At 36.6% G+C, this 12123-nt stretch overlaps 1 protein-coding gene across 1 annotated transcript in view; it reads right to left on the reverse strand.

The window, feature by feature from the left end:
- LOC136847818 (uncharacterized) overlaps positions 1-12123 on the reverse strand; it is a 162514-nt gene that overhangs the window by 40659 nt on the left and 109732 nt on the right. The gene's annotated exons all lie outside the window — the stretch shown is intronic.

Raw genomic sequence — 12123 nt, forward strand, 5'->3', positions numbered from 1 at the left:
TAACACACTTAAAAACTCCATTAACACCTACTTCACGACAGTAGCAGATTTACGGAAAAAACGGGGCACAAAAGAAGTACTAATTAGATATACTTGAAAAATTTTAGTCATGACATAATAAACTCTGTACCCAATGGAACTGGTAGTTCTACACCCCATTTCAACACCTCTATTTTAATTTTGTTTGTACCTTCCATAAAACTGTTTTGCAAAGTTTCAAGGTGCTTGCAAAATATTAAAAAATTTCATGTAAACTATATTAGAAACAAGAGGCCCTTGGGAAAAAATGATTATTCTGAGCCCCTTGCAACATTTGCAAGTATGTGATAAAGATTCTTCCTATCTATTACTGTATAAAACTTGGGAACCCTTTCTGGCCCGGGGGCCACAGTTTGAATATAACTGAATCTACACTAAAAGCACAACATTCGAAAACCAGAGCGTGTTGCGCTAAAATACTTTAGTCCCCCATCTTACCTTCTTATGATGTTTTCTCTATACAGTTCCAAGAGTGACATTGAGTTCCGTTTTCTGCATGACATAGCTCATCGTAAACTATTGTTTTTTCCCCTCTTACTAACATTTCTCTCATCATTTCAATAATTGCATGGTGGTAAAATCATGTTAAGAATTATTAAGGATATCAGAACTGTACTAAGTCAATCACGATATAGGTAACATGTATTATGGCCTACGTTCATCATCAATGTTCATTTTATTCCTATGATCTTTCATATACCTGTGCAATAGTTTCGCTACGTAAATGATATTTTGGTTATTTTATACTTAAAGACGCAGCTGTAAAAAAACACCTGGAGACACAGAATAATTAAGTCCGGTCTATTAAACTTACGCTAGAAATAGAAAAAGATGATTGCTTGCCGTTTTAAGACACTGTTATCAGAAGTGAAAATTTTCAGTGTAATTTTATCATATATATATATATATATATATATATATATATATATATATATATATATATAATACACACACAGTCACGTATGAATAGAAATAAATTTCTGCCACATCACTTCAAAGACCTTGATTCGATCCCGATGTGATTCAGAAATTTATATATAAATAGAGAGAGAGTTATAAAAGCAACGAATCATATCATTTAACTTCTAAGCGTTTTTTTCCCTGGACATCATAAAAATCTAAAAATCTCTATATTCTCTTCAATGTTTCTGCGAGCATTACGTGTTGTCGGTCCTGAATTCTAGGATAAAGAATTAACGAACATTAGAAAACCTGGCAAGGACTTAAGTCATCAGATTCATGTTTTGGATACTTTCCTGCAACAAAGCTGGGGAGACATCTTATAATAAAGGAACAATACGACAGAGTTACGTACGAACGCACTTTGTTTGCCTATTTCATCTCCGAGTCAGCCAAACCATTGTTGAAAATATTTAGTGAAAATTTAATCTTTTCATATAAACAAGTAAAAAAATGCGCCGAAGTTTCTTCGGCGCAATCGAGTTTTCTGTTTTCATAATGCCTTATGAAGCTCTCAGCCACGGCCCGGTGGTGGCCTGTGTTGTTGCACCAATAGTGGTGCCAGACGCGCGATCATTGCTAACTTTAACCTTAAATAAAATAACTACTGAGGCTAGAGAGCTGCAATTTGGTGTGTTTGATGGTTGGAGAGTGGATGATCAAAAAGCCAATTTGCAGCCCTCCAACCTCAGTAGTTTTTAAGATCTGAGGGCGGACAGAAAATGTGTGGACGGACAGACAAATTGCCATCTCTATACTAATTTTCTTTTACAGAAAACTAAAACGCTGTACAAAGATGCTTATTAAGAACTATCCTCACCAGAGTAGCAACAGTGTTCATAAAATCCTATGCATAAACTGTAATTCATATTATTTTGGCCAGACAAGTAAGGAATAATAATAATAATAATAATAATAATAATAATAATAATAATAATAATAATAATAATAATAATAATAATAGCATGAGCCACTAAATTAATGAAGAAATCCAAAGTGGAGATTGAGTACGAGAGTCGAGCAGGTTCTCAGGAAAGCTTTCGTTTGTATATAAATTTCTAATATATATTTACATCTACACCACTGTGGATTTCTTCACCAATAATAATAATAATAATAATAATAATAATAATAATAATAATCATTTCGTGTGTCTAAGTGAAAAAACTCACAGAACTGATAGGCGCCACAGTAGTTTAATTCGTAGCGTAATTACAAACTGAAAAAAAACATTGTGTCCAAAACATCCTTGAATCTTCATTAAACCAACTAACAAAGGAAAGTCAAATTAACTTAAACCCACGGCTACAAACTCTTCGAAGGAGATTTAAAAGAGAAACTAAGGATTGTCAGAAATCCAGGTTAATGTCCTTTGCCTCGCTGTGTTTTATCCGAGTACCTCACTTAATCCTAGACAGCTGTTCCTCACCTGAACATTTAATTTATATATCTTTATGTCCCCTGTGCTCAAATGGTTATATAACCCACTAAGCCCAAGTTTTTTTCTTCTTTGTAAAACCGAGTCTTCTATGTATTTTTTGTTACTTTGTATTTAGTTTGCTTGGATACAGTTTTACGCATCACTTTCCTCGTCGCCAAGTACTGTACTTTTGATCATATTTTATTTTACTTTGTTATTTTTTTTATTTACACGCACATATATATATATATATATATATATATATATATATATATATATATATATATATATATATATATATATATATATATATATAATATATATATATATATAATTTACACTTTAATTTACGTTGTTATTATGGTGTTATATATATATATATATATGTATGTGTGTGTGTGTGCGTTTGTGGTGTGTGTGTGTGTACATATGTACATGTGTATGTATGTATATATAAATAAGGACAAAATCCACGAAACAAAGAGAAACAATGGAGTGCTGTTTCTCTTTCCTTCGTGGATTTTGTCTTTATTTATATATTCATTACGTTCTATATTTTCGTGATTCAGTTATAAATACACACACATATATTATATACATGTATATATATATATAAATATATCATATCTGTATTTATTTGCATATATATACATAATGCGTGTTATATCAGCTGCGCAAAAATCCTCGAAGAACAAAAAGAGTAAAATCCACCCCATATCACTTCCTCTCTAAACAGGATATTAAAACCGAGACTGCATCTCCTCCTGTTCCTTCGGAAGGCAGCCGACACGCCTCCCCGTCTGAGCACGTGACCGAACACGCACTCTTACGCGTGCGCAGCCATTACCCGTGGAAAAGCAGTCTTGTCACCATCGAATTTACACCCGAATTCGGCAATTACCCGTCGTCTTCGAGTCTTGATAACTCAAGTCGATTCGCCCATTTTCACTTGCGCTTAGCATCGTTCACTCTTGACTCGTTCTCGGCTGACTGTCCGAAACTTTTCGACTAAAGTTAAATAAATAACGACACCTCCTCCTCCTCCGTGACGAACGCCCGAAGAAATGTTTTTCTCGCAGGAAATCGTTCACTGTGCATTCACGGCGTTTGCATTTGAACACTGAGATAATTGAAAAAAAGCGAAACATTATGGAATCGACGAAAGCGAAGGGCAGAATTAGCAGCACGTGCAGCATTCACGCTCCGAGAAATTCTACATGCGCTGTTTTTATTCAATATATATATTGAAGACATACACCTTTATTCTTTCCACGTACAAACAATAATCTTCCAGAATTTACTGTCATCATATATACAAGAATATAAATGGATATTTTTGGCAGAAGCACACAACTATCTTTTCACTTACATACGAACTGGCAAACGCATGAGCTAATCTAGAATACACAGCTGATTTACTCTCTCAACCATTATATAGTTTTTCATACGCATTAACAATGAACACCGTCTGGTGATTAATTAGCATTTAAAAGAGCTAATAATTAACAGTAAAATCCAGACAGTAATTATTCAGTATACTGAAGTAATTACATAAAACATTGCTTGACCGTGCGTTCTTTTCCCTATCTATTTCAAAGCTAATATATATTTATCTATTTCTATGAATATTCAGTTTCCTTCCAGTCTCTTTTTCTATCTTGTTTCCGCATAAGGATACACGAGTTACACAGGTTAGCTAGGGAAATGTAAGGCCTTGAATGTACACGCATTATTATGACTAATAATCATAATAATGTTTTATCATCAATTACTTCACAAACCACATACAGCAGTGACAAACGTCTCCAACAACACAACTAAATATGGTTTTAATATAACGAGTCTTCAACGATTTGAAATGTCATTACGATTTTCCATGAAAATCTAACTGAAAATTACTTCTAGCTTCTCAGGAAGCTCAAATCAAAAGAACTGCGTAAATCCAAAAGCTTATATGCACTGGATATTCTTTCCTACTGACTGACACCGGAAACAGATGACAAGAAATCAAAGTCAAGTGTTCAGCCTGCTACGTCTCAAAGCGAAAATTTTATTAAGACGAAGTTAAAGGAAACACGTCACAATAGAGTATATGCTCATAAATACTGAGGTTCCCACCACGAGATGAAAGTGGGTTGCATTAATAGTTTCCGACATGAATTGTATGTACTTGAGGATTGAAATTCCCTCTAAGCCAGCAGGGAGTGAGACATATTTTGTGAAATGCATAGAAAAATTAAATACAATAGGACTTAACAATACACGGACCAGGTCAGAATCCCACAAAAATCGTTCCATGTAATTTTACGTTTATAAGTAAATTACACCACATTGCAAAGTCTTGTAAATATACAGACCTCCTTTAGAAATTATTTTCATAAATAAATTATATCACATTGCAAAGTCTTGTAAATTTACAGACCTCCTTTAGACATTATTTTTGTAAATAAATTATATCACACTGCAAAGTCTTGTAAATATACAGACCTCCTTTAGACAAAGGTCTGAAAATTTTTGATCAGTAGTTCACATTATATTTATAAGACAACGTATCCAGCTCAAATGGGTCTGGAGCACCATTCTGCATCATATCCGCTATTATCCTTTCCAAGTTCTCGACGGAATAGAAACTCACAAACAAACTATTATTTTGCGCATATATACTAACAGAGAGAAAAAAAAAGAGAGGAAAAGAGAACGGCAAATGTAAAAATATATATATATATATATATATATATATATATATATATATATATATATATAAAGCCTGAATGATACCGAACATACGTACTACGTTCCTCGATCTCAGGGATATAATAGAACACCATGCGGTTAAGTAACAGCCCGTACGTGCTTTCGCATAACATTCGTGCATCAGATTCGAAAGCAAAGAACTTCACTCTGTCAGAATCCTAGTGAACGCACACTAATATCAGTGCAAATGCAACGCGCACAGCTACCTTCATGAACAATGCCCAGTGTGGAGAAAGTAAAACGAATATGTGCAGGTCAAAAATAACACCTTTTACTCGCTAAATTCAAAAGCCGTGAAATTAACATCATTGCTTTTCTTCCTCTCTGGTTACCGAAAGAGGAGGAGTGTCGGGTCTGTCTGTCTGTCTGTCTGTATACCAGAAACAGCAGGTGTGGATGACGTAGAACTTAATTAGGCAGTGAATTAGTCAGCCTGCTCACAAAGCAAAGTTAAGAAATATACGATACACACAGACGAATTATGTCATTAGCGTTAAAATCTTTTGGGGAAATTACTTTGCAGTTATATTAGAGGCTTAAATCACTACTCCTATCGCCGCGGTTTTCTAGTAATAGCTTCCAAAAGCTGTAAGAAAAATACCACCAAAAATACCATTAATGATTATAAAATATATAAATACAGAGACTCGCCTACACGCAAAGCTCCATATATATAAAATACATTTGTTAAAGTGAACACACAGTATTTGCTTGTATAACGCTTCATCCCATTCCTCGTTCATCTGTACAAAATGTTTGCCTTCACAAACGTTTTCAAGCTGTCTTTCTCTGTTTTACAGACATACATGTAAACACACGCATAATGGTTTACCTAAAACATGGCCAATTATCCAAAAAGGCTGTTCTTTATAGACTCGTTCATCTTCTTGACAAACTGTCTCCATAGCAATGGAGTTGTTCCCTGCACTGCCATTTTGACAAAATCGAATGAGAGGTCTTCCATCTCTTCAATTCCTGGCCTGATTCAATCCTTGCAATCATACCGCCTCCGTGGAGAGACCCTCTATCTGTGCAATTATAACAATGCTTTCCTCTGTATTAGTATTTCACTGGATTTTGCTTTCCTATTACGGAAAAAGGAATAATGTGAAATCCACAAATATTTGCATTAGAACGTTGTCGCCTTAATCTTCAGACCACAGGAGTCTTGACTTGTCATGGGTTTCCTCTGATCTCTCTACTTCTAATGGCCAAAACTATGGATAAATATATAAATACATATATTTATCATACGTCTTTTTCCCTGTTTTGGAGGGGGTGACATAACAACCTTCTAGTTCCTCAGAAAGTCTTTAGGAGTGAGGCTGCTACCTCTCTCTCTCTCTTTCTTTTTCTTTAACCTCAGCGATTCGGTGGACTCCTGAGCTATAGTCTGGGAGTGAACTCTGTCCAATAAATCGTGAGCCTGAACACTGTGCCACTCAGCCACGGTGCTAAGTGACTCATCCCTAGCTCACAAGAAAGCAAAGGCCGTGAACCCTGACCTGAACTCTGAACCAGTTCACGGGAAAGTTATTTACGGACCTACAGTATGTCTGTTGATCTACGGTATATGAGGTGACCTCAGTGCAAGACCTGTTGGCGACTCACCTCAACAGCGAGAGACCAGAGTTCGATCCTACGGGGTGGGGCGGGATTGTCTTCGGGCTGTTTCCAGAAAATCTGTTGCGGCCTTTTTGATTTTAGTGCGGAATCACGTATTTGGTGGTAGGCCGACTGTGGTGTATCAGAGCAAAGGTATAGAAAACATCTGACTCGCTACTATATATATATATATATATATATATATATATATATATATATATATATATATATATATATATATTTGTATATCTGTGTGTACCGCGCAAATGAATGTACCGTACATCCAAGCAAATGTACGGATATTAGTGAAACATATAGCAAAAATTCGTATTGCTATAAAACAGTACTATAACTTACTACTATGATAACACAAGATTCGGCACTGTAATGCTATCCACTGTGTGTATGAATGTTTTCAGCCTTTACTTTATGTTTAAAAAATGATAAGACTTATGAACTTTAGGCTTACAACAGTGAAAAAGTTGTGTTGGAGAGGTTGGACAGTAAGATAAAGTGATCAAGGAAATAAAGAATATAAAGTACCAGAATCTAAAGGCGGATCTGAGAGAAAACCCCACAGTTTTACTAAGATTTAATAAGTAGAGATGTTGGACAGCTTAATAATTAGAGATGTTGGACAGCATAACTGAGGAAAGTTAGTGGAAATGGAGGTAAGCTAAAAGGCTTAAAATTGGAGTCAGCTATGGACCGAGGAGACGTCGCAAACACCTTTAGTAATGTCTACAGTCCAACCCTATAGTAATGCCTACAGTCCAGCCCTTGAATATTGGCAAGAGTGCACCTCTTTAGTAATGCATACAGTGCAACCCTTAGTATGTCTGCAGTGAACCCTTTAGTAATGCCGACAGTGCAACCCTTTAGAAATGCCGACGATGCAATCCTTTAGTAATGCTGACAGTGCAACTCTTTAGTAATGCCGACAGTGCAACCCTTTAGTAATGCCGACAGTGCAACCTTTAGTAATGCTGACAGTGCAACCCTTTAGTAATGCATACAGTGCATGGCCTTCAGTATGTCTACAGTGAACCTTTAATAATGCCGACAGTGCAATCCTTTAGTAATGCCGACAGTGCAACTCTTTAGTTATGCCGACAGTGCAACCCTTTAGTAATGCCGACAGTGCAACCCTTTAGTAATGCATACAGTGCAACCCTTCAGTATGTCTACAGTGAACCCTTTAATAATGCCGACAGTGCAATCCTTTAGTAATGCCGACAGTGCAACCCTTTAGTAATGCCGACAGTGCAACCCTTTAGTAATGCCGACAGTGCAACCCTTTAGTAATGCATACAGTGCAACCCTTCAGTATGTCTACAGTGAACCCTTTAATAATGTCGACAGTGCAATCCTTTAGTAATGCCGACAGTGCAACCCTTTAGTAATGCATACAGTGCAACCCTTCAGTATGTCTACAGTGAACCCTTTAATAATGCCGACAGTGCAATCCTTTAGTAATGCTTGACAGTGCAACCTTTAGTAATGCCGACATGGTGCAACCCTTTAGTAATAATGCTGACAGTGCAACCTTTAGTAATGCCGACAGTGCAACCCTTTGATAATGCATACAGTGCAGCCCTTCAGTATGTCTACAGTGAACCCTTAAATAATGCCGACAGTGCAATCCTTTAGTAATGCCGACAGTGCAATCCTTTAGTAATGCCGACAGTGCAACCCTTTAGTAATGCCTACATTGCAACCCTTTAGTAATACCTACAGTGCATCACGTGAGGTGCACTGACAGCACTGGCCCACGAAGGAAATGCAATTCCTTTATTTTCAACATTACCTATCGAGACAGCTCCCATACACTGATGATAAAAGGAAAATTTAAAAGGAAGCAAAGGAATCTCATAAAAAAAATGTGTATCCGCTCTTTTACACCTTCACAGAGAGAGAGAGAGAGAGAGAGAGAGAGGAGTTCCTGATAATGACTGAAAAGTGAAAATGTCTTCGAGGTTGCTGAATGTCGAAAGGAGAAAACACAGGTGCTGGCCCCTTTGCGACCTTGATGGGCAGAGAGAGAGAGAGAGAGAGAGAGAGAGAGAGAGAGGAGAGAGAGAGAGGCCCACCTGTCCTAACAGCAGGAGGCTCAGAAACCCGTGACCGATTCCACCACACACGAACGAGAAACAAGTCGAGGGAGATCTGGGTACGCATGGCAGCCCCTCCTCACTGCTAATGGCAGTAGCACTTGAGAGAGAGAGAGAGAGAGAGAGAGAGAGAGGCGCCTTTCACTTCTATTCTTTCATTATTCTTTTTTTTTGGGGGGGGGAAGATTTTCATTACTTCTTTGATTCTTTCTTCAGCCTTTCACTAAAGACAAATGGCAATTCACACTAATTACATTAAATTGCTTTAATTTTTTTTGTCTTTTTAATTATCCTCTTTATTTCTCTTATTTCTTGTGTCATTCACATGTGACACATGACAATTCCTCTACGGAAACTACTTATATTTCGTAAATTCCCTCTTCTCCCCTTACTACTTTCCATCACGCTTCTCTTTGCCTATTCCAACAACACTCACATAGATGTCTTAATTTCCTTTGTATTTCCCTTTACCTCCTACAATATTTCTTTTCATCCTCTTACACAACAGACAATTGACAATTCCTTCAGAGGAACTCATTTTTATAACATCCCTCTCTCTCTCTCTCTCTCTCTCTCTCTCTCTCTCTCTCTCTCTCTCTCTCTCTCTCTCTCCCTTTCCTACCACATGACGAGCAACAAATCCTCTTACAGAGCCGAGGGTTTCATCAAAAGCAGCAGCTACCCATTTGAAGTTAGTATTCAAGGAGATTACTCCGTCGTTTACATCAGCAGCCCCAAAGAGAAATAAATCCTCCTTGGAATTTCCGGAGAGGTTCTATCAGAAGGTTCATTAATTTGATGTCGCTCCATACCAAATGAATGGAGCAGTACTTCTTGTCGGTTTCTGTCAGTTCAAATACTAACGTGCTGGCCAATATTAGACGGATAATCCGAATTATGTCGATAAATTAATTAATATGTATGCTTTACGTGGCTGCAACGATATCTCTCTCTCTCTCTCTCTCTCTCTCAGAAAAGAAAAAATACAATTTCATATTTTTTGACTGGATAGAAATGGTATTCACTGACCTTTTTTCAGAAATAGACTCAAAAATATATGAGAATAAATTATATATATATATATATATATATATATATATATATATATATATATATATATATATATAGGGTTTCAATTTCCATATTCAACGTTGCGTATGTCTGTTACACGTGCCAATATACATACACACATGCACACACACAAATACACACATACACACACACACACACACACACACACATATATATATATATATATATATATATATATATATATATAGACACGTGTAACAAACGCAACGTTGACTATGGAAATTCAAGCCAATAAACGTACGTAATGTAGAGGGTAGAAGAAGAGGCAGATTTGAGTGACTCGTGAGTAGAACAGGTTTGCGTCAATCTCAGAATGCTAGTTGGAGGGACTGCTGAGAATGCAAGAATGCTAGGCAGTTGAAAGATTGGAGAATGGAGAGGCAAGGCACAAGAATAAAATTAGCTAATTAGGTGCTTTGATATAGGGGAGATTGTGAAACAGAAATAATTGTGAAACTGAGGAATAACTGTTACTCTAAAGGGAAAAGGTAACTGAAGGAATTGAAGTGGTAGTGCATTAAGGCGCAACCTGACAGCACATTAGTTGAAAAAAAAATTGTATTTGCTATTGTTAGTAAGTTGAAAATATATCGATAACGGAATGGAATGGAATATGAAATTTAGGCACAAAGCCCAGCACTGGGACCCATAGAGACATTCAGCGCTATGATGAGAATGACTGAAAGTGGAAATGATATAAATAATGATTTTATAATACACATTCTAAAGATCAGTGTTTAAAAAGGTCAAATCGAAGTGATTTAGTTACTAATGGAATTAAAACCCATAAATAAGATATAAAAGACATAGCTAAACAAAATTATAAGATATTTTCACAAAAACCAGAAGCCTTTAAAAAACTCAAAACAGGGCCAACATCAATGTTAAAAAACCTCAAAACAGGGCCAACATCAATTTTGTCTCCTAAAATTTCAGTCATGGTTTTACCATCTAGATGGTACATCCGCCTCTCATTAGCATACCTGGTGCAGTGAATCAGAATGTGCTCAACTGTCTAAGGGCTATCACAGAGAACACAAACTGGAGCACTACTACCATCAAGAAGAAAACTGTCAGTCGGCAGTTACCAATCCTCAGCCTTGTTAGAACAACTTCAATCCTCCTGTCGCTTTGATAGGATGATTGCCAAAATCGTATTTGAGGTCTAATAGTTCCGATAACAGTGCTTGCGATGATCTGGGCACTATTAGTACTAACAGCATCGCAAACAATGTCGTCGATATACTCTCAACTTGTCGACAACATTGAATGCAACAGTTTCAACTTATCTGCTGACAGTCTGGACGCGCCTTTCAGGAAACTGGGAAGGCGCATGATGATTATTAAGAAATAACAAGCTATAACAGAGGGATTGGTATTGGATGTGAAGAATGGCTTTAGACTAGATAAAGGGCGTGTTGATGAAGTGAGCCTTACAAGGTAGCTGACTGAGAAACTTCAAGGAACAGAGGACGAGCTCAATGAGGTGTACATGGACCTAGAGAAAGCCTGTGGTAGAATTGATAGCTATACCATATTGGTAGTTTAGAGGATGTACAGTAAAATTATATCTGTATATATATATATATATATATATATATATATATATATATATATATATATATATACATATGTGTTTGTGTTCTGCAGAATAGTCGCTCTACGTCAAACTCGACTCTTCCTAACTGGGTTCGCAACCTGGCATAAAAATTACTTCATTATTGTGTGTATATGTTGTGTATATATACGACGTATACACAGGTAAATACATACATACATGCATACACATATACATATATATATAATAGAGAAAGATATATATATACATGTGTGTGTGTTCGTGTGTGTCTTTATTTGTATACACGTATCCGCTTACACGCACGTGAGCTTGTTTATTTACTGCGTAAACACGAGAACAATTCTTGCATGTTGCTCTGTTAGTTAATAAAAAAAAAACGTTCTCAGCAGTCATGCAATACAGTCGTAAATCATTCCTCACTGAGAAGTAAATAGCTGTCATTCAAAGACCCCTAAGGGTGGATCTCTTTGCCCCCCTCCCACTCTCCCATCAGTCCGTGGTGGAGTCATTCAAATATATGGTTCCACTTCGTTGCCATATTGGACTGAATGGACGAGGATTCA

This window comes from Macrobrachium rosenbergii, chromosome 17, assembly GCF_040412425.1.
Source record: "Macrobrachium rosenbergii isolate ZJJX-2024 chromosome 17, ASM4041242v1, whole genome shotgun sequence".
Classification (NCBI taxonomy): domain Eukaryota; kingdom Metazoa; phylum Arthropoda; class Malacostraca; order Decapoda; family Palaemonidae; genus Macrobrachium; species Macrobrachium rosenbergii.